Genomic DNA, 25,391 nt, shown 5'->3' with positions numbered 1-25,391 from the left:
CCCAGCAATTTTATCAAACAGTAAGTTCTTATCCCAAAAGCTGGGGTCTTTGGGTTTGTCAAAGACTAGGTTGCTATATTTGTTGACTGTTTTATCCTTGAACCTAACCTATTCCACTGATCAACTAATCTATTCCTTAGCCAATACCAAATGGTTTTGGTAACTGCTGCTCTATAATATAGTTTTAGATCTGGTACAGCTAAGCCACCTTCATTTGATTTTTTTTCATTAATTCCTTGAAATTTTGACCTTTTGTTTTTCCATATGAATTTTGTTGTTATTTTTTCTAGGTCATTAAAATAGTTTTTTGGGAGTCTGATTGGTATAGCGCTAAATAAATAGATTAGTTTAGGTAATATTGTCATCTTTATTATATTTGCTCGCCCTATCCAAGAGCATTTAATATTTTTCCAATTGGTTAGATCAGACTTAATTTGTGTGAAAAGTGGTCTGTAATTTTGCTCATAAAGTTTTTGATTTTCCCTTGGCAGATAGATTCCTAAATATTTTATATTATCAGTAGTTACTTTAAATGGAATTTCTCTTTGTAACTCTGACTGTTGGATTTTGTTAGTGATATATAAGAATGCTGATGACTAATTGTTTTAACTATTAACAACATCCCCCCTACTCTATTTACTGCTTCACTCTGCCCTCTCATATTACAAGTTACTTCTTAGCATTTGCAGTGAAAGCTTTGCTAAATATGCTCCCATCACATATCATGGAAGTATCCTGCTTCTGGGAGAAGACATCCTGTAACTCCCTACCACTTGGTTTGGAATGACCGCCTTCACTTAGTTGCATAGTTAGAACAGGCTATATCTTTAAAATTCCATTTTGTTTTATTTTCCTGTATAATTATTTTTGCCTGCTCTATTTCCAGAGAGGGTGAAGGTCACAATTTACCCACGGAATAGGAATTATGAACTGAACTGGCGATGAAGAAGGACTTCCTTTTCTCTCTTCTCCTCTTTTAGACCCTGTGGCCTCAAGAAACAGGCTTGGTGTCTTATTCTTGTCTTATTTATTCTTCTCAGTTTTAGGTATAGGAGGTAAAATTTCCAGTGGACCCAGAACCATTAAGCCATGGCTAGGATTCCAGGCAGGATGTTTCAGCTAGCCAAGCCAGCAGAGAAGCCAAGAGAGCACAGGATTCAAACCCAAAGGGGCTTTGCATTAGAAATTTGGGATTGTGCTAAATGGTTACTGAACTATGAACCCCATTCCCTCCCCAGAAGGTGAAGTAGTGCAGTGGGATTAGCTCCCATGTGTTCAGAAGTATGTTTGCATATTTGTCATTAGTTATTATGAAAGTTATTATTTAAGGAGTGAGATGGTGGGGTGCCTCTGAAGCAAATATTCCTTTGGAAATTCTAATTTGTTAAAGGGTTTCATGGAACTAAGGTTTAAAGGACAGGTTCCTACAAATTATAAGCATACCATCAGTGGGGGTTGGAGCTAATGGCAGAGAGCCTTGATACCCCCAAATCCCTTAAGGATACCAGAAAATCTGGGAGGGAAAGATGAAACATAGTAAACCCCACCTTCAGGTAGTGGGAGTCAGGGTAGTAACTTGCACCCTCATTTGGATATTGTTTTACAAGTGTTTCTTCTTTCTTGTATGTACAAGGAGATGACTGTACTCCTTTCCCCTTCCTCAGAAGGTGACACACCCAGATGAAGCATGCCTGTGGAAGAGATATTCCCAACTTACTGGAAAGAGAAAAAACAATGGTGATGGAGTATGTGGCAGCTTGTTCATTCTGTTCATGGTGTTTGCCTTTGAAGGGACTTTGACATCTGGCAATAACTATCTGCCTCCCCATGGAGAAACCTAATGGACTTGGTTCCAGAGGAAAGGGACAAATAGGGAGAGAAATGAGTTGACTGAGTTGGGATAAGACCCTGACACCCCGCATTCTGCCTTCTGAAAGGCTGTGTAGTTCCAACCAGAAGAGGCAGTCTGAAGGTCCACAGCACTCAGAGCTTGCCTCTAGTTAACACCCTGTCTGGATTCTGTTTTATTGGGAGCTAGGAAAAGCAGCTGGACCCGCCTGTGACCCACAGCTCAGCAACGTCTCCATGTGGAGAAAAGGGCTTCAGACTAGAAATGGTGTTTGCCTTTAGAGGGATCTAGGCTTGAGAATAAAATGGAATAGAATGCCTATGTTATGTGATGGTATTTTTTATTATCTTTAATCTAATCTGATGAAATGTTTCATATATTCCTATAGGTGAGGTGAATCACAGAGCCTCATTGATATAACAAATAGGAACAGCTAATTGGTTACAGATAAAAAACAAGGCAATCTGATTGGTGAAAACAGAAACCCACACACAGAGGCTGATGACAGATGCTAGATTTAGGATCCCTTAGAAGAGGAGCAGGGCTAAGGGTGTGACTGGAAGCCAGATGATTCGAGGGCCTAACAGAGAGGAATAGGCAGGTTGGCTGACAGCCACAGAAACTTCTGGTTTGGAGTGGGCCACACTGAATTCATATATGTTCCATTTATAATTTAGGATCATGTCATCAAACATGGATTATACAAGAGTGGGGATAGTGCTTCCTTTCCCCTTCTCTTCATCCATAACACCTAATACAGGCATGGAGTCAAGAAGACCTTAGTACAGAATCTGGCCCCAGATATTTACTAGTTGTTTGATCTTGCGCAAATCATCTAGTCCTGTTTGCCTCAAGTTTCCTCATCTATAAAATGAGTATAATAATAAAACCTATCTCCCAGAATTGTTGTGAAGATCAAATGAGACTAACTATAAGGAATTTAACACAGTATCTAGCATAGAGTAAGTGCTAATATAAGTTAAAATTATAATCATTATTAATACAAGGCTCTCCCTTTACTGTAGGGGTTCAATCCAAGCTGTCATCTGACTGGTCTAGTAAAAAGAGCTGAGAACTTGATTTCTCATATTAGTTCTGCCACTCACATGTGTGATCTTTTGTCACTTTTTTGACCTTCAGTTCTCTCATTTGTAAAATAAGGAACTAAACCAGATGACCTTAAGGTCCTTCTAAACTCTAATCGTCTCTCTCCTTCATAATTCTATGTTGCAACATTCTAAAGTTCCTTGCAGATCTTGAATCCCAGTTCTGCCACTCAAAGCAGTTAGGTGGTAGAATTGACCTGAGTTCAAATTCAGCCTTATTCACTTATCAACTGGGTGACCCTGAATAAGTCACTTAAACCAGTTTTCATAGAAACAGATCCCTGCCAACCACACATTGACTTTGAAAACAACAAATTAGCATTAATTGAGATCAATCAATAAACATTTATTAAGCTCCTTCTAAGTGCCAAAGACTCCATTAAGTACTGGGAATACAAAATGAGGTAAAAGAACTTGCTTTACAATCTAATGGGAGCTAAAGACCCCAGCTTTTGGGTTTCACTATTTGACAAAAACTGTTGGGAAAATTGGAAACTATTATGGCAGAAACTAGGCACTGACCCATATCTAAACCATATACCAAGATAAGGTCAAAATGGGTTCATTATATAGACATAAAGAATGCTATTATAAACAAATTAAACATAGGATAGTGTACCTCTCAGAATTGTGGAGGAGGAAGGAATTTGTGACCAAAGAAGAACTGGAGATCATTATTAATTACAAAATAGATAATTTTGATTATATTAAGTTAAAAAGTTTTTGTACAAATAAAACTAATGCAGACAAGATTAGAAGGGAAGCAATAAATTGAGAAAACATTTTTACATTCAAAGGTTTTGATAAGTCCTCATTTCTAATAAAGAGAATTGACTCAGATGTATAAGAATTCGAGACATTTTCCAGTTGATAAATGGTCATTGGATATGAACAGACAATTTTCAGATGAAGAAATTGAAACGATTTCTACTCATATGAAAGGGTGTTCTAAATCACTATTGATCAGAGAAATGAAAGTTAAGACAACTCTGAGATACCACTACACACCTGTCAAATTGGCTAAGATGACAGGAAAAGATAATGATGAATGTTGGAGGGAATGTGGGAAAACTGGGACACTGATACATTGTTGGTAGAACTGTGAATGAATCTAACCATTCTGGAGAGCAATTTGGAGCTTTACTCAAAAAGTTATCAAGCTGTACATGATCCAGCAGCTTATATCCCAAAGAGATCTTAAAGGAGGGAAAGAGACCCACATGTGCAAAATGTTTGTGGGAGCCCTCTTTGTAATGGCAAGAAGATGGAAAATGAGTAGATGCCCATCAGTTGGAGAATGGCTGAATAAGTTGTGGTATATGAATGTGATAGAATATTATCGTTCGGTAAAAAAAAACCCAGCAGGATGATTTCTGAGAGACCTGGAGAGACTTACCTGAACAGATGCTAAGTGAAATGAGCAGACCAGGAGATTATTGTACACGGCAACAACAAGATTATACAAAAATCAATTCTGATGAATGTGACTCTTTCCAACAATGAAATGACTGATGCCAGTTCTAATTATTCAGGGATGAAGAGAGCCATCTACACCCAAAGAAAGGACTGTGGGAACTGAGTATGGTTCACAACATAGCATTTTCATTCATTTTGTTGTTGCTTGCTTGCATTTTATTTTGCTTCTCTTTTTTTCTTGTGCAGCATGATAATTGTATAAATATGTATGCATATATTGGACTTAACATATATATTAACATATATTTCTACCATGTTCAACATATATTGGACTACCTGGGGGGAAATTGACACACAGAGTTTTGCCAAGGGCTAATGTTGAAGAATTGTCCACTCATGTTTTGAAAAATAAAAAGCTTTAATAGGAAAAAAAAAAAGAATAAAAGGATAAAAAAAAAAAAAGAACAATAACAACAACAAAACCCGTCTAATGGGAGCAACAACATACCAAAAAATATACACAGGACAATAGGAAGTAATTAACAGGAGGACATAAGAATTAAGAGGAGTTGGTAAAAGTTTCCTGTAAAGGATAGAAATTTATTTGAGACTTAAAAGAAAGCCAGTAGGCAGAGTTGAAGAGGGAAAGCATTATGCTTGTTGTGTTGCATTTTTATCTATTTTGTTAAACATTTCCCAACTTCATTTTCATTTGATTCAGGCCCCTCTGCGAGTTTTGCACCAGATTCTGGCCACAGACCCTGAAATTGTCACCTCTAAAAAGAACAATTCTACCTCAGTTTTCTCATCTGTAAAGTGGGGGCAATAATAGCACCTATCTCCCAGGGTTGTTCTGAGGATCAAATGAGATCTTCGTAAAGTGCTTTATAAATACTAGCTATTATTATCTGTGCATCCTTAGGAGAATAACTTTAATCCCCAAAAGCCTCAGTTTCCCCTTAGAAAAATGAGGGTCTTAGAATGTCTCCTTCTAACTCTCCATCCTTTCTATTCACAAGACTAGACTTGATACAAGGTTTCAGGAAGATAAGCAAGCATATTACTGCTATGTCAATATTAGTGATAAGGAAGCTTTATGCAGGATTCAAGGCAATTGAATATTGTTATTACAGAAATCTTCCTTACCAAGCTTCATCTTAGAAACAAACTGCAGCCCATGACTAAAGAGTTAAAAGAACCAAATAATGAGTCTCCAAAGCTCAAATCCCCTGTCATTACACCACAGCACCCCCTAGCTGACTTATCTAATACCTAACTGATCAGCTAGGACACAAATTTTGATGTTCCCTATGTACTCTGGGGCACATTTTCGATTGTGTGGAAGGCACCCCCTCACTTCCCGCTCCTGGCCATTTTCCGGTATTCACACTTTCTCAGACCTCTTATCATACATATTCATTGTGTCATGTCTGAACCCCTTAAACTAGGAGGAAGTCACTTCATACCAACTTTGTATATTTTGTTTATTTACCAGAGACTGGCTCCAAGAGAAATCAGCTGTGGATGAGATACTTTATTAGAATATTATAGGGGGAGGGGAGGGCTGGGGATAGCCCACAAAAAGAAAATATATTGCCTAGACATTAGCCTTATTCTTAAAGGTAAAAATTGCCAGAATGATTTCAAGGACCACAGTAAGTAAATGTACAAGGCCCAGGTCTAAGTTAGGAGTCTGACAGAGTTTTAGAACTCAAATTTGAATTTTTCCATGTCCTGTGGCCCAAATGGATTTGGATCCAGTTCAGTGTAACTACTTGGATTAGAATTGCACCAGGGTGTTTTTTTTTTTTTTTTTTTTTTTTTTTTTTTTTTTAATGGACTGGATCTATTTAGCAGTGTAGAATTTGTGTTTTTTTAATAATAGTCCAGAAAATGACATCCAGATGCTGTGCATAAAAAGTAGAACTCCCTCCCTCCAATGTAGATACTGCCACAGTGATACAAAGTCTCCGGACCCTTCGATCTGGATGGCTGCCCTAAGCTCTCTCTTTGGGGCTACTTTGGGATGGGACCCAAGAGCTCCAGCTGGACCAGAATTCAGAGAAGGCAAGCCATCTGGAATAAATCACCTAGATCTGCCTGCAGGCTGCCCTGCAGCTTTGCCTGCTTTGGGGAATGATTTGAAGCATTAAGTTTGAATCCATGAAGACTTCTGACCTGGGCCCCTATTCCCTCCAAAACTCAGTAATTCTGCAGGCATATTTTGGACTGATAACCACTTCCAAGTTTGAACTAGAAAACAGGGACAGGGTATTCTCTACAATGATTTATCAAGTCCTCCCTTTTGGGTGCAAGGTATGTAAAAGGAGTTGAACAGTTTAATGATCTCTTCCTATTCTCCAATGAAATTATACTTACCAGTTATACCACTTACCAGTTATACTATGCTAGATGGCATGGTGAATAGAGTACTGGCCCTGAAGTCAGGTGAACCTGAGTTCAAATCCAGACTCAGACACTTAATACTTCCTAGCTGTGTGACCCTGGGCAAATCACTTAACCCTAATTGCCATTGCAAAAAAAAAGAAAAAAAAAAAGAAATTATACTGACTAACCACTTCCATCATAAAAGGAGAGAAGAGATAAAAGTCCTATCCCAAGTGCCTTGGGATTTCTATTTCATCTCTATGTCATCTCAAATGCCACTTTTCAAGAGAAATGGCAGGATCTCAAATTTGGTGGATAAGAAAAAAAAAGTCTGAAATGAAACCCAGAACTAGATTGATGAGGAAAAAGGCTATGGATACTTTTATTTTGTTTAGTTATAAACTTTTGTTGAATTTTAACTCTACCTGACACAAATATCTTTTAAAAATGAAAATTAGGGCTACTAATGTGTGTAGTTTTATAAGGCTAATAAGTATGTGTCAAAAGTTAACAGAGAAATCATCTAGTTCAACAACCTTATTTTATAGATGAGAACACTGGAGTTCAGAGTATGCAACTTTTCCAAGATTTGAATTCAGTGCTTCTGACCCAAATGACCTTTATCCTTTACATGGCCTCCATGCCTCTATGCCACATACCTTTCTAAATTTAACTGTCTTGTTTGGAAGTAATGTTGCTAAGACTATGCTCTAAGAATCTGATAGCATGGCTTTGTTTCTTTTCTTTTCTTTTTTTTTAGATAAAATATTCATTTATTTATTTTATTATAGCTTTTTATACAAGATAAATGCATGGGTAATTTATATATATATATATAATATAATATAATAATAATAACATAATAAAATGTTTGCTTGCTCTCTTTAAGAGTCAGTTGCCTACAAGATAACTGTATAAATATGTGTACACACATTGTATTTAACATATATTTTAATATATTTAATATGTATGGGACTATCTGCCATCTAGGGAAGGGGGTCGGGGGAAGGAGGGGAAAAGTTGAAACAGAAGTTTTTGCAAGGGTCAATGCTGAAAAATTACCCATGCATATGTTTTGTATATAAAAAACTATAATAATAATAAAAAAGAGAAAAATCACCAAAAAAAAATTCAGTTATCTTAACTCCATCTCTAGGGCCATCTCCAGGCATCTTGATCTATATCTTGCCATTGGATTTAGAGGGTTGTGGAAGGGAAAGTGAGGAAGCCCTCCCTCCCTTAAATCTAATTCACTTGCATATCACAGCATCACCTCCCTGATGTCATGGTCTCCTTTTCAAACGAAGGACAAACAATTTACATAATGCCTTGTGGCATTGATTTTGAAAGTAAGCTAGGCAATAATAACTAGGTAATAGCTAGATTATTATTATTATTTATAACACAAAAAGGCTAAGGGACTTTCCCAGGATCTCCTAGCTAGGGTCATAGGCACCATTTGAACTCAGGTTCCCTTGATTTCTGAGATCACAGTGTGATGCTCCAGCTCTCTTGTCAACTCAAGGTATACACAATCATACGTTCTCATGGTGCTATTCTTGATGACCTAGAGATCCAGCCTAAGCTTCTTTGTAAGAGAGGAGGCTTGATTAAAGCATTTGTAAAGAACTAAAATTGTAAAGCTCTTAGCACTATGTGTCTGACACATAGTAAGCACTATCTAAGTGCTAGTTATTATTATTATTATTATTAGTTAGACAGCAGTTTGTCTGAAAAAGATCTAGGATTTTACTGGAATGGAGGCTTTAGTATGAGTCAGCTATGTGACAGAAGAGCCAAAAAAAGACCAATGAGAACTGGAGCAGCATGAAAAAATGCATCGCTTCCAGGAATAAGGAATTATTAGTTCTTCTGCACTCTGCTCTGGTCAGGATTCATCCAGAGAATTCTATTCAGCTCCAGACACTACATTTTTTTAGGAACAATATCATAAGCTGGAGAATATGCCAAGGAGAGCACTTAGGATGGTGAATGGGCTTAAATCTATGTTGTACAAGCATAGGTTGAACCAATGGGGATTTATAGCTATTTTTAAAAAGACACAGCAAGGGACATATATGGAAAGTACTTTGTAAACCACAAAGCATATAATAATAATAGTTAGCATTTATGTAAAGCTTTAAGATTTGTATAACACTTTACAAATATTATCTCATTTTATCTCATGATAACCTGGGAGGTTATTTTTATTATTGTTAACTATTTCACCAAGGAATAACCTGAGGTGGACAGACTTTAATGAGTTAACCAGGGCAAAACAAATTGTAAATGTTTTATGCTAGATTAGACCTAATTCTAGGTCCAGTGTTCTATCTATTGCTCATATTATATCTGTAATATCCTTAGTATGACCATTTATTGTTGGACTACTAGGAGGCACAGCAGATAGAGCAATAGGCAAAAAACACCCAAGTTCAAATTCAGCTTCAGATATTTTCCAGCTGTATGTCCCTGGGCAAGTCACTTAACTGTTTGCCTCAGTTTCCCCATCTATAAAATGAACTGGAGAAGGAAATGGCAAACCACTCCAGTATCTTTGCCAAGAAAATCCTAAATGTGGTCATGAAGAATTGGAAATGGCATAAAAAATGACTAAACAACAACAAAGTTTAAAAGAAAGCTCCGGGAGAGCAAAGATTTTCTTCTTTCATTCTAAGAACCTAGGATAGTGCCCACAGATTGGGTACTCAATTGGTTCTATTTACTGTCAAGTATCTCAGGGGCTCTCCTGAAAGAGAGAATAGATTTGTTCTGTTGGACCCCACAATGGCTGGAAGCCTCAAAGTTAGGCTTGGCAGAAGGAAAATTTTATTCATGATTAGTTATACAGAAATGACCCAGCTTGTCAGAGTATTCGTGTGTCCTTCCTCCTTGGAAATCTTCAAACACAGACTACATGACCACTTAGCAGAGTTGCTGTAGTAGGGATCTCTTTTCAGGGAAAGGGTGAATGAGATGGTTGCAGAGTGGAGAGAGGACAGGACCATGAGTCAGAAAGTCCTAAAATCAAATCTAGCCTGAGACACTTATTAGGCAAGTCACTTCATTTTTATCTGCCTCATTTACATATTTAAAGTGGTGATAATAACAATACTTCCCTCTCAGAGTCATTGTGAGGACCAAATTAGAAAATAATTGCAAAGTGCTTTGCAAACCTGAAAATGTAATGTAAATTCTACCTATTATCATTATTTTTAGTGGCTTCAGATTCTTTATCTGTAAAAGGAGGGAGCTGGTTTTGAATGATCCCTAATATTCTCTTTTAGTTCTAAATCTCTGATCATCTCTAATCCTGCTAGCCCAGTTGCCTGCCTCTAAAATTAGAAATGGATGTTAGGTGGTTAGTGGAGAGGCCACAGATGGAACAATAAATTCCTGTCCCTTCTACCTCGTGCCCAATTAACTGGAGGTAAGATGGGAAGATTTACTCCTTGCCACAGCCAAGGTCACAAACTCAAGTCCTAACAGAAGCAGTTTTCCATCCTGGCTCTCCTGCAGTGAAGGCTGCGAGCTGATTGGCTAACTGGCAGCCTGATCTGCCCGGCAGCACAGATTTAATAGGAAAGAGAACTGAAAGAGAAGGCAGGACAGCTGCTCTCAGCACTACCTCCAAGTTGGAGAGGGAATTTTCCCTCTAACCTTTGGCATCTGCTACCTATGACTTTCTGGCTCAGGAAAAACAAGACAAAAAAAAATCCAGGCTAAATCTTATTAATTCACATAAGCTTGATGGAGAAATACAGTGGCTATGATGAAAGAATGTATTTTAAAAAAATATTTCTTTGTTCTTCCCCTCTCTTTTCTTCCCACCAAAACCACAGAGAAAATGTAGTTGGCAGATTTCCCTTTTGATGGAACTCCCTATCCTTTTCACCCTGCGGGGGCCAAAAATGGAATCCCCTAGTCAAGTATCTAGTTTGAAAGTGTTTGTCAAATACAGACTGTCCCAAAAGTCTTGAAGCTTTCCTCTCCTAAAACTTTTGGAACAATCTGTATTTTTACCTGAAGAAAATCAGCAATAATGAGCTCTAAGATGGATACTATTCTGTGAAAAGTACTTGACAAACCCTAAAATGCTCTAGACATGTGAGTTGATAATATTATTGTTATTGTGGTTATATATTGCTTCTCTTTTTTGGTGGAGTTCAGATAGAAACAGTCCAGGGGCAAGTCACTCTGATGCTGTGATTCCTTTATATTCAGTGTCCTATGGACTCCTGCAAAGATGATAAGATAATTTATTGTTTTGTAATCAAATAAAAATTTTAGGATGTAGGCTTATGCCCTGGATGCAAACATCTTTACCATTATCATTATTACTGTGAGTCAGAGAACCATGGAGAACTGACCTCAGAGTCAAGAAGTCCTGGATTTAAATTCTGACATATTGTTTTTGCTGTGTGACCCTGAACAAGTCACTCAACCTCTCAGTGTTCCGGGGACCTCTTTAGACTGATTATAAGTTGCCAAACAATGCCATGCTAGAGGGAGTTCATCGCTGGAAACTCTATAACTAATGAAATCATTGGTCTGTTATTTGACTATCAAACCGAGTTGCCCCTTAGATTTAGAGCTGGAAAATCCTTTAAATGTCATCAAGCCCAATCTTCTCATTTCATAAATGAAGAAACTGAGGCATAAAGGTTAAGTGACTTACCCAGGTACACAAAGCTAGTAACTAGCTAAGGCAGAATTTGAACTGGGGTCTTCCCAATGCCAAGTCTAGCACTTTTAACTACTATGCTTCCCTAGAGACTGCTATACCATATTAGTTACTTGAATCTAACTGCTTTGTTTGGGTAATAACATCATTAGGATTATGCTCTAATCACTAGGATTCTCTTGTGTAGGATAAAAAACCCCATTTCCTTTCAGGGATTCTTAAAACTTTTTTTCATGCCGTGTCCCTTTTTGGCAGTCTGCTGAAGCCTGCAGAGGACCCCTTTTCATAATATTTTTTAAAAATTTAAATAGAAGAAAATGCTAATTTTTGGTTAGAAGTCAATGAAGATAGAGATGAAATGTTCTCATTCAAGTTCATGGATTCCCTGAAATCTATCTATGGATCCATTATCAGAAAAAAATAAGAGCTTTTGCTTGAGAGTGTACAAGAATGGGGTAGAAAATCTCCAGAGCAAGAGACACAATCTTTACTAGATTTTATCTGACCCATGATATGTTCTAATTTAAGAAGATACTCTTCATCCGGGTGCCTCAGTTCTGGCTGTCTGTTGACGCTTTGTATCACATTGTGTTCTCTGCTCAATGTCCCACTTCTGTTGGGCTCATGTTTTGTTTGTTCCTTTTCTCTGTTCCCAGGCCTTTTTAAGAGCCTCTCTTATTCCCTTGACTTCTCAGGTAAGTCTCCCTTTTGACTGGAACTTGTTTCTTGCAAAGAATTCCTCTAAGTTTTAGTTCTTAGTACCGAGCTGACTCTTCATATTCCGTTTCAGTGGAGTTCTGACAGATTCTCTGTTGATTTTTCAGCTTCTCCTACACAATCTGTCCCTTTTTAGTCTCTCTTTTCTCTGCACCAGTCACTCTCTGTTTATCTGTCTCTACTCATCTCTCTCTCCCTTTTCCTCCCCTGCCTTTCATTTCATTCTTTCTCTCACATTGACCGGTTGTAATACAAAACCAGAGCTTTAACTACTAATTTTATCACCTGGGACAAGCCGCATAAAAAGTGCCCTCAAATCAACTTTGTCACTCATGTCGTGAAAATAATACTAAAGTTATGAGTATAGCAGGTGATTGGAGATTAATGCCAGACAGAATTCCTGGATACCTATCTGAGCTCCTGGGGCTTTGAGACTGTGACCAGTGTAATGGCTCTCTCTTAGCCAGGGGAAGAGGGAGAAGTGAAATCTCATGAGAAATCAATATACAAGAAGAGCTCTGAGGGATGAGCTGCAGAACGTCCAGAGAGGCCATTGCTCTGTAATGAGAGAAACACAACTTCTTTTAAGTTTTCAGTTCTCCTCTTTCCCATAGGATTGGTAGAGAGCTATCTCATCAATCACAGCCTCCTATCCCAAGGATTCAAGTAGACAGACCCTGGGGAATTTTGATCTGATCTCTGGTACCCCATGACCCACACAAAAATACATTAGGACAAATTCAGTTGAGTAGAAAGGAGGATTAATTACTATCAGTGCCTTAAATAAAAATCTCAAAGTTGAAAAGAACCTTGGATATCATCTATCCCAATCCATGGGATTAGGAGATCCTGTGCTCCTTTTCCTTAATGAAACAACCCTTGACAAGCATGTGGAAGGGCAGGCAGCATTAAGACTATTCATTACTCACCCTCCCTGGAGGTTTAGGAAGTGGTCAAATATCTCTGTTTTTAAAGGGAAGGTGGAAGCGGCTGGGTTGTCTGGAAAGAAGGAAGAGAGGGGGAAGCCCAGGAGAAGAAAAGGGGTGGGGCTGGTGGGATATTTCTTTATGGGAACAGGGAGAGAGGCAAATAGGAAATAGGTTTCAGTCTACTACCTCTACAATTGTCCCCAACCTGAATGGCCTTTTCTCTCTGACTTGGCTAAGATCTGAATTTGTACTCTCTATCTCTTTCTACTCTATCAGAGTTCATGTGTTTAATTTCTGTATCCTCTAAATTTCTTGCACTATTTAACAGTAGAGAACTAAAGCATGTTTGTGTACATATGTATTTTACTTGTATTTACTGAATAATTCCATTTTCTGTTTTAAATTTTTGAAAATGAATGTTTCATATATAAGATGTATATATAACTTTTCATGAAGTTTTCTATTACTAAAGGCTTAAAAATGCATTAAGACTTTTATAACACTGTATTTTTTTTAGAAACACTCCAAATGCTAAACTGAATTACTTTTTACTCATTATCCACAAGTGATATTTTCCCCCTGGTGAATGAGCAGCTCTAAAGTAGCCTAAAGGACTATCATAAGTTCTCTTTTATTCTTCTTTATTTATATCTAAAAGTCTTTTACTTCCTTTTAAATCTATGTCCTGTCTCAGTTGTGGATATCAGGCCTCTGCGAAAGACAAGAATGAGTTTTGGAATCAACTCAAATTGGGCAAAGCCAAATGTTAAATTTTCAGTGTGGGCATTTACCTTTCAGAAATCATCAGGCTACAAATTTTGTTGATCGTTTGAATGTAAGCAAGTTTTAAAAATACACATTAAACTTAAAAGTGTGAGTGCAGATAACCTCCCCTCATCTTTTTCAATGTTTACCAACATATTTACTAACATACCCCTGTATTGCTCTGTAAACAGTGCTTGAACTCAGCAGAAGTATACAAGAAGCCTCAGGAAATGACATTACCACCTGGTGACTGTAGGCTAATGACAACAAAAATAACAACTGGCATTTATATAGCACCTTAAAGTTTGCACATTCCTTTACTTCCATTATCTCATTTAGATCTCATAGCATCATCTCTGACTAAAGATCCAACTGAATTCAGTCTTAGAACTCGAAGTGGACAAACCAAACCCCTTGAGGTTTCAGTGATAATGAGCCAGCTGTTGTGTATTAAATACCTATTCCCCTTCCCACCCCCCCCCAAGTCCTTTGCAAGAACTAAAATATTCTTTGCAGAAGAATCAGGTAAACTCCTCAAAGCTAAAAATAACTCTTCTCTTTATTTGGTGTATTTAAAAGAAAACCCTGTGGTTAATACGACCACCAGGATATAATCTTAAGAGCATATACTGTACTAGAAATTAGTGTTCTCTCCCCTACTGGTAGTGTGGGAATTTGTGGAAACAGAGTTACTCTTTTCCTAGTTACTGCCTTTGCTCTTCTGTGTCAATATAAAGATTTGCTGTAGGATTGATGGCTCCTGGTCTTCAGACAAGAGAATATGCTGAACAAGGGGTGGGGCAATGTTTGATCTATAGTTTCTTAATAACTCAAACACCCCCTGTATTAAACCTGAAACAGTGAAGAGGGACCAGAGACAAGGAAGACCCTTGTAATAAAATATTTATCATCATAAATATTATAAATAATAACAATAATAATATGATGATGATTTTGTTGAGACATGTAGCACTAGACAGTTTTCAAAATCTTCCATATAACTCCCCTATGAGGTAGTCTGTGAATTTTAGAGATGAAGAATGATACTATGAAAGTTTAAATGACTTGACTACAATTACATAATATGTATTAGAGTGAGGATTCAAGCTCAGAATTTAATATAGAATATTGTATTCTCTAGACCATAGTTAAAATCCTAGATCTTTTCATTCCATCTGTCTAAATGCTATACTTTTTTTTTTTTTTTTTTTTTTTTTTTTTTTTTGCTGAGGCAATTGGGGTTAAGTGACTTGCCCAGGGTCACACAAGTAGGAAGTGTTAAGTGTCTGAGGTGGAATTTGAACTCAGGTCCTCCTGACTTCAGGGCTGGTGCTCTATTCACTGCGCCACCTAGCTGCCCCAAAATGCTATAATTTTTAAAAACTGAACTAAGACCCTGCCTTCTCCGTGAAGCTTACTTGATCATTTCACTCAATTATAATTTTCCCCTCTCAATTCCTCTAGTGAAGGTACAGAAAAGAAGAGGGGAAGGCATCCATCAACATTTTGCACCCAGCTGAGCTTGCCTCTAGAAAGTATTGGTGACTTCAAATCATAGTTTTAGAAATGGAGAAACTTCAATTATCTCTAAAAAGCATCAAAACAAAATTGTTTGCTTCAATTGAGTTGTGTCCTGTAACATACCTTTAGGAAGAGGCAGCAGCATTTTTACAAAGCTTCTCAAAAAAAGAAAATAGGGAGGGCAGTCCTATAAGAGGGGCTTGGTCTTCTGTGGTCTGTGGTTTGATCCATTGTATTGAACAAATAAGAACCTTGTCTCCATACATAAGACTTAGTAGGTTGTATGGCTCTTTTGCTAAACAAATCTCAACCAATGCAGATAGATTAGGTGGTCACCCAAATGGAGTCATTTTATCAAAATTTTTTAGCTATCTATCTAAGGTACTTGGAAGTTTCTTATTAAAACTAAGTTACTGATGAATGGCTTAACCCTTTAAACCTTACAGTTTATTAGAGGGAATTTGTTTATTAGGTCTTTTCTAACCTTGTCAGATAGTTGCTAATTGTCAGTTATCAGTTGTCTAGTACAGTTCTCAGATAGATAGGCAACTATCTATAGGATAGATTTCAGTTTAATTTGAGGTATTTCAGTAAAAACTGGTTATCCATTTTAGGCTATTATAGTGGAGATTGTTTTTTCAGGTATGAGATGGATGAGATGTCCTCTGAGGTCCATTGCAACTCTGAGCTGTTTACAGTCATTGCCTTACATTTCCCACATATTTTTCAAGGCCTTGAAATCTGGCTTCTCACTTCTTTACTCAGCTGAAACTACTCTTTCTAAAACCATGAATTATCTCTTAATTGCCTAATCCAATGCCTTTTCTCAATCCTAATTCTACTTCATTTCTCTATAGCTGATAGCTCTGATAGCTATTCTTTTCCTCCTGGACACTGTCTTTTTGTGGCTTCCATAACTTTTATCTTTTCATGTCTCTTTCTCTTGGTTTTTCTCCTCTTTTCTGACTTATTCACGTTCGTTTGCTAGACCATCATTTTCCTTCCTTCCTAGTCTGGACATCATCCAAAGTACCATCTTTGGCTCGTGCCCCTTCTCTCTACTTTTTCCTTAGTTTCCATGAGTTCAATTGGCATCTCTAGAAAGATAATTCCCAAATCTATTTACAATCCTTATTTTTTTCTCCTGAACTTCAGTCTTATAACTAATTATCAGGTCTTCCCAATGGCATCAGAAATTCAACATGTACAAAATGGCATTCATTGTATTCATCCCAGAGTCAGCTCTCTTTCCTTTTTGTATTGATAGTACCACTATCCTTCCAGTTACCTAGCTTTGCAACTTTGGAATCTTCCTTGACTTTATCTTCTTCATATCCAATAAATTGTCAAATTTTGTGGATCTTAATTCCATGGCTTTACTCACAAGATGTTACTTCAGTCCAAAATTTTGTAAATAAATGTGTATTGAATGGAATGGAAAAGAGTTGGTTAATTGGGAAATACTCTAGAGAAGCCAAAAGAAAACTTATCTACTTTATAAAAGTTGCTTCCAATAGCCTTCCCCATGTGTCAGCTATTAGGGCAGGTCAAGAAGTTAGACTAAAGCTTACCTGAAAGCAAAGAATTAACCAGTGTTTTGACTTTCCTGAATAGGACAGCTTGATTCCCTCAGTGCTAAGAACTATTAACAGCATAACAATACACTAAATTTTAATATAGCAAAACAATTGAATTTTTATCACTTTTCCCTCTTAAAATCAGAGCTTTGAATCTTCCTGCCTTAACTCTTTTTATGATCTCATTGTGTTGGGTTGAGTACTTTTTCTAACCTGACTTATCTGTGATAGGTTGATTCTCATTCAGAAATTCATTTTTCAGAATAGTTCCTTCTCATGATTTGGAGTGATTGTTATGAGCTATAATCAGTTTGAGGACTGATTGAAGTGAGCACATGCTACCTTCTCTTCCAAATATTCCTTCTGTTTGGGTCTCTGACTCATTCCTGAAATCAGAAAACAGCATTGCTTGTTTTGGATTGTGTATTCATTCTGGTGGTGTAAATGAAAAATCAATTCCAAGTTATGGATGTTAATTATGGTTTCCTAGAATTATTTATTCTTTATATGAAGTTATTAAAATTTGAGGAGACAATTATTAAAATGGACTTTATCATCTATCTATCTATCTATCTATCTATCTATCTGTCTGTCTATTCACAACTCCTGTCCCAGCCCCAGGAAGGGTAGAAATTGCACAATGATTAAGGATATGACCTTTATTTTTTGGCTCCTAGAATTTCCAGACATCTAAATTTTGCTATAGATTTTATTGTGTGCCATAAAAATTGTTTTATTTCCCCCAAAAGACCAGTCTTCTTTCATAGAATTGAGGAGAATATGAAAGTTTCTACTTGTTGATTCTGGGTTAAATCAGGTTAAGTTATAAAGGGGCACTTAGCTCTGGAAGTAACCCTACAGTTTATTTTGAATTAATTTAGCAGCTGGGGAAATAACTTTAGAAGAGAATAAATAATGGGTCCATGAGGACTAGCCACTGACTCGAGCAACACCAATTACATGACTGGAGGTAGAAGAGGCTCTATTAGGATAGCCAGTTATCACTCCAACAACATACACTGCTTATCACCATTTTAGATGGCCATTTTAAGACAGTCAAGAAACAGGAGTTCTTTATGCTAAGAGGTTTGACTATATGACTATAGGTTTGACTATATAAAAATATATTATTTATTTATTTTTATTATTATAGTAACTTTTTATTGACAGAATCCATGTCAGGGTAATTTTTTTTTTTTTAAAATTTCCTTCTCTTTTGCCATTTTTTCCTCCATTTACCCCTCCCTAGATGGCAAGAGCCTTATATGTTAATATACTAATATCCTAGTACAATGTATGGGCAGATCAAACAGTTTCTTGTTGCACGGGAAATTGATTCAGAAGGTAAAAAACCGGAAGAAAAAAAAATGTAAAAGTTTAATTATTTCCCAGTGTTTTTTTTTTTGGGGTTAGTTTTCTTTTGACAATTAAATAAAAGGGTCTTTTTTCAAAAAATTCCACAGAAATTTCTAAGTATGGTGATGTATATAATTTTTTTGGTGTTTCTTTTTAGATTGTTTTGATTTCCAAGCCTTCTGTTTTTTATGGTTTTTTCAGAAACCCAAATAAATTTTATATACCTTTTTTCCCCAAATTTCCATATGGATTCATTTTTTTAGCTGCCACCAAACAGGCTGCCAAAAATTTTTTGTTATTTCCTTTTTCCCTTTTTTTAGTATCTCCTTGGGATATAAGAGAAAATCTGGGTCAGAAAGGGTTTGAAACTTTTGGGCATAACCCAGAGTTCAGAAGGTTGATTTTCACCTCCCAAAAGTCCAGTTTCGATCCCCTCCCCATTTTTTTTTTCATTTTAAACCCTACAGGTGTAGTGGACCAGAGTTTTTAATTTGATTTCTTCTGATTAATAGATTTGGGCACTTTTTCATATGGGAAATTTATTTTCATTCGGAAAATTATTTTTTTTTTGAATTTTAATTGGAGAATGGGTTGTTTTTATAAAAAGTCGCCCTATATTTTGGAAATGAGGTTTATGAACCTTTGTAAGATCTTTTCCCGTTTGGCTTCCCTTCTAATTTGTTTTAATTAGTTTTTGTTTTACGGCTTTTAATTTGATGTAATCAAAATTTTCTATTTTGTGATCAATAATGGTCTCTAGTTCGTCTTTAGTCACAAATTTCTTCCTCCTCCATAAGTCTGAGAGATAAACTATCCTGTGTTCCTCCAATTTGTTTATAATCTCGTTCTTTATGTCTAAATCATGGACCCATTTTGATCTTATCTTAGTATACAGTGTTAAGTGTGGGTCCATGATAAAAATATTTTTTTGAATGAGACTTATATTTCAGAAAGATTTGGGCTAGATTCATACAAAAGCTAGTTGTCTTGAAAGTCAGGACAATTGAACACTGGGACAGATTACAAAAGAAGGCATAGACTCAAAAATTTCAGTTAGAAGGGGTCATAAATAAAACAGTCAATAACTATAGCAATCTAGTCTTTGACAAACCCCAAAACCCCAGCTTTTGGGATAAGAACTTGCTGTTTGAAAAAAATTGCTGGGAAAATTGGAAAATAATATGGCAGAAACTAGGCATTGATCCACACTTATCACCGTACACCAAGATAAGGTCAAAATGGGTTCATGACCTAGGCATAAAGAATGAAATTATTAATAAATTAGAGGAACACAGGATAGTTTACCTCTCAGACCTGTGGAAGGGGAAGGTCTTTATGACCAAAGCAGAACTAGAGATCATTACTGATCACAAAATAGAAAATTTCGATTATACCAAACTGAAAAGTTTTTGTACAAACAAAACTAATGCAGACAAGATTAGAAGGGAAGCAATAAACTGGGAAAATATTTTTACAGTCAAAGGTTCTGATAAAGGCCTCATTTCCAAAATATATAGAGAATTAACTCTAATTTATAAAAAATCAAGCCATTCTCCAATTGAAAAATGGTCAAAGGATATGAACAGACAATTCTCAGATGAAGAAATTGAAACTATTTCTAGTCATATGAAAAGATGCTCCAAGTCATTATTAATCAGAGAAATGCAAATTAAGACAACTCTAAGATACCACTACACACCTGTCAGATTGGCTAAGATGACAGGAAAAAATAATGATGATTGTTGGAGGGGATGCGGGAAAACTGGGACATTGATGCATTGTTGGTGGAGTTGTGAACGAATCCAACCATTTTGGAGAGTAGTTTGGAACTATGCTCAAAAAGTTATCAAACTGTGCATACCCTTTGATCCAGCAGTGTTACTACTGGGATTATATCCCAAAGAGATTATAAAGAAGGGAAAGGGACCTGTATGTGCACGAATGTTTGTGGCAGCCCTTTTTGTAGTGGCTAGAAACTGGAAACTGAATGGATGTCCATCAGTTGGAGAATGGCTGAATAAATTGTGGTATATGAATATTATGGAATATTACTGTTCTGTAAGAAATGACCAACAGGATGATTTCAGAAAGGGCCTGGAGAGACTTACACGAACTGATGCTGAGTGAAATGAGCAGGACCAGGAGATCATTATATACTTCAACAACAATACTATATGATGACCAGTTCTGATGGACCTGTCCATCCTCAGCAATGAGATCAACCTTAAATCATTTCCAATGGAGCAGTAATGAACTGAACCAGCTATGCCCAGAGAAAGAACTCTGGGAGATGACTAAAAACCATTACATTGAATTCCCAATCCCTATATTTATGCCCACATGCATTTTTTATTTCCTTCACAAGTTAATTGTACAATATTTCAGAGTCTGATTCTTTTTGTACAGCAAAATAACGTTTTGGTTATGTATACTTATTGTGTATCTAATTTATATTTTAATGTTCTTACCATCTACTGGTCATCCTGCCATCTGGGGGAGGGGGTTTGGGGTAAGAGGTGAAAAATTGGAACAAGAGGTTTGGCAATTGTTAATGCTGTAAAGTTACCCATGCATATATCCTGTAAAAAAAAAAAAGAGAGAGAATTAACTCTAATTTATAAAAAATCAAGCCATTCTCCAATTGAAAAATGGTCAAAGGATATGAACAGACAATTCTCAGATGAAGAAATTAAAACTATTTCTAGTCATATGAAAAGATGCTCCAAGTCATTATTAATCAGAGAAATGCAAATTAAGACAACTCTAAGATACCACTACACACCTGTCAGATTGGCTAAGATGACAGGAAAAAATAATGATGATTGTTGGAGGGGATGCAGGAAAACTGGGACATTGATGCATTGTTGGTAGAGTTGTGAACGAATCCAACCATTCTGGAAATCTTGGCCTTCTTAAGCTAAGGTCTTTGCACATGGAGGACATTAGCAGAAAGGTACATAGATAAGGAACACATATAGCTAAGCTAACTCATACCTCAAGTACTGCAAGACGTTCCCTTCTCGGAGGAAGGAAAGCAAGGCACAGCCATTGCTGTTAGTAAAATTGCTTAGGTGGGCTACCTGAAATCCTTAACTTTCTGATGGACACAGATGTTTCCTGTTGTATATTTAGCAACAATATACAACAAAATATTGACTTTGTGCAATTCTGTCTCACTTAAATCCAATCCATGTGCAAGTGAAGACATCATCTATGATGTCATCGGTCCTCTTCAAAAAATAACATCAGTGCCATTCTTTCCTGATTTTTTAGAAGATGTGCAAGAAAAAAATCAGAGTGATTCTCTCTTAAGATTTGCGTTTGTGTGGAAACTGAGTAGATGCCCATCAGTTGGAGAATGGCTGAATAAATTATGGTATATGAATATTATGGAATATTATTGTTCTATAAGAAATGACCAGCAGGATGATCTCAGAAAGGCCTGGAAAGACTTACATGAACTGATGCTGAGTGAAATGAGCAGAACCAGGAGATCATTGTATATGGAAACATCAACATTATACAATGATCAATTTTGATGGACATGGCTCTCTCCAACAATGAGGTGATTTTATTTTATTTTATTTTGTTTTATTTTTTATTTAATAGCCTTTTATTTATAGGTTATATATATGGGTAACTTTACAGCATTGACAACTGCCAAACCTCTCAACAATGAGATGACTGAGGTTAGTTTCAATGATCTTGTGATGAAGAGAGCCATTTACACTCAGAGAGAGAACTGTGGGAACTGAGTGTGGATCACAACATAGCATTCTCACTCTTTTTGTTGCTGTTAGCTTGCATTTTATTTTCTTTCTCTTTTTTCCTGTTAGATTTGATTTTTCTTGTGCAACAAGATAATTATATAAATATGTTTACATATATTGGATTTAACATATATGTTAATATGTATATCATATATTGGATTGCTTGCCATCTAGGGGAGGGGAATGGGGGGAAGGAGAAAATTTGGAACACAAGGTTATGCAAGGGTCAATGTTGAAAAATTATCTGTGCATATGTTTTGAAAATAAAAAAGCTTTAATATAAAAAAAAAAGATTTGGGCTTATTCTCCATACCTGGCTATCCTTTCAACCATGAAAGATGATTCTATTTTTCAATGACAAAGCTCCTTGGCTTAACTGTTTCTCTGATCGCTTTTAAATCATTATATTTCTATTTAAAGGCTACTAGCAATGTAGTAGATCTATCAGTGAACTAATGACTAGCCCTATCATTTTACAAGCTTAATTGAGGAATTTATTCACATTTCCTAAAAAGATATAGCAGTATAAACACTTTTTTACACTTGCTTTACAAACTTCAAAGGAGATAGTTCCAGTTTTGCTAGGAAGGAAACCACTCAGAATCTGACAGGAATAAAATCTTAACACTTCCCTTTGTTGTTTATTTGAAAGACTTAATTGATCAAAATCCTCTGATCCATCTCTCACCTTACATTTAGATAGAACTAAAAGTTTGAGAAAGTCTTTGAAATACAGCGATATTCCTGAGATCCTTAAAGGAATCCTATGAGAAATAATTTTCCAGATCTAGAAACTGAGATTCAGAGAGATTATTTACCAAGGGTCACACAGCTAATAAGGGTTTGGAACTGGATTTGAATTTAGGTTTTCTTCATAGCTCCAAGTCTAACACTCTATCCACTACCTATATTGCTCCTCTCTACTATAAAGCATGCTCAAGGAAACTTTCTTGATGAAACTGTGGCTATTTCCCATCTCTGCATAGCCTGAAGCTGACTATTTCTACTGCTCACTATCTCTACTGCCACCATCTTCCCAAACTTAGTTCTGCCTAAGATCTATGAGTCTGGAACTGGAACAGGTTAGTAAAATGAAATTAAATATTGTTATAGTGGCTCTTTGACACTGAGAGGTCTTTCAAAACAGTTATTAGAACCACAGGAAAACACTTGCCCTATTTTCAGCCTTTGTTATTTTGCTAGGAATGGCCACTTGCAAGACTAAGTTAACTATACAACACTAAGCTATTGTTATTATAGATCTCTGGCAGAGTTAAGTGACTCACAAAATGATCAGATCCACTATGCTCTAACACTTGAATTCATTTGTTCAGACATAACTAATTGGACAGAAGGAAGGCATGGTAGACAAGAGAATCCCAGTGTTTCATAGTGAATTGCACATAGTATATGTGGTTAATGAATATGTTTAATTGGATTAAGAGGATAAGTTAGGTTCAATTAATCAGTAAACACTAACCAAGTTCTATTGTCAGTAACTGTACTAAATTCTGGGGACCCACAGAAAAATTTAAAAACTCCTGACCTCAAGGGAGCTCACATTCTAATGGAGGAGACAAGATACAGAAATGAGAATGTAACAGATAAATACAGAGTAAATGGAAAGTAACCTTAGAGGGAATGGCACTAACAGCTGGGGAACAGGGAAAGGTCTCCGGAAGGAGGTGGCATTTAAACTGAGCCTTCAAGCATATTAGACACATTCTAGGCATGGGGAATAGTCAGAGATAAGAGATGGAGTGATATGCAGGCCAAGAGAGCTAGCTAGGAGAATGGGTATGAAGGAATATAATGTAATAATAGTAGAAAGATGGGAAGGGACCAAGTACAAGTGTTAGCAACCAATAGCAGGAGTAATAAGAGAGAAAGATGGAAACACAAGTGGAGAAATAGTTAACATAGGTCCTTGGGTCTAAGCTAAAGAATGAATGTGGTTTAGTGGGAATAGAGAACATTTTAGATTCTCAGGGAGCAGAATGGTGTGAGATATTTGGGGAAGATTAATCTAGAGGAAGTTAAGAGATCAGAAATAGAGAGAGGGAAGTCTATTAAGAGAATCTTTCCATCACCTAAGTACGAGGTAATGAGGGTCTGGATTGGGTTGCTGACAGTGACAACAGACTGTAACTAGGGAAATATCAGTTCACAAAGTTGACAGTTATTAGTCTCATTAGCATGATTTTTTGGATAGCTAAGTAAACTCCCTCTTTTTAGAGATGAAAGAAGTAGGTTCAAGGAGATGACATGATTTACCTGAGGTCACAAAATTAGTCAGTAGCATACCACATTTGCAGACTTCTCAACAATTCATTCCAATTAATATTAATTACACACGTACTATGTATAAGGCCTCATGCTAGGTGCTAGAAATTTTGAGATGAAAGATAGATTCTGCCCTAAAGAACTTCAATAACTGCCCAAATAATTATAATGCAAATGCAAAGCTCTATCCTGGGGTTCTTAGCCTAGAATCTTTGATATTTTTGAAATAGTTTAGTAAGTATTTAAATATAATCGATTTCCTTTGCAGTCCTATATATCTTATACACTTAAAAATATTATTTTGAGATGGGGTGGTCTTTAAATTTCACCAGATTTCCAGAGGGATCCATGACAAAAAAAAAAGATTAAATACCTCTAGTCTGAACAAAGCACCCTGAGGAAATATGAAGAAGGAGAGATCATGTTCAGCTGGGCAGATAATAAAAACTGACCTTTATATTTTAGACTATCCAGCCCTGTTATTTCATTAGCACTGGAAGCTTTTCAGCAAAGAAATACCTTTTTCCAGAGAAGACTGGCACCTGCTCTTCATCCTGGAGTCTTATGGAATTGTCCCTGGGGACTGAAAGATTAAGTAACTTGTCCACACTCTCAAAACCAGTACATACTGAGGACCAAACTTGAAACTCCTCTTGCTGACACTGAAATCCTTTCTCTGTCCATGACACCACATTGTTCCTCATACAAAATGACCTTTATGAACCACTTAAGACACATATGCTCTTTGTAGCCTTATGATAATTATGTGAAATCTCTACTACAAGCATTATTCTCATTTTACACATGAATAAATTGAAAATTGAATCTCAGAGAGTTTGTGTCAAGGTGGGAATTTAAAGCTACCTTTTTTTTTTTTCTTTTTAACTCCAAGTCTGGCATTTTATATACTATGAATACTTGCCTTCCCAGGCAAGAAAGATATGGGGAGGAGGTGACATCTGAATAAAGGAGGAATTCCCAAGGTAGAAATTGAATAAGGGAGATGAGGCTTATTTTTTGGCATAAGATA

This window comes from Sarcophilus harrisii, chromosome 2 (genome assembly GCF_902635505.1).
Source record: "Sarcophilus harrisii chromosome 2, mSarHar1.11, whole genome shotgun sequence".
Classification (NCBI taxonomy): domain Eukaryota; kingdom Metazoa; phylum Chordata; class Mammalia; order Dasyuromorphia; family Dasyuridae; genus Sarcophilus; species Sarcophilus harrisii.
This window is presented reverse-complemented; position numbering follows the sequence as displayed.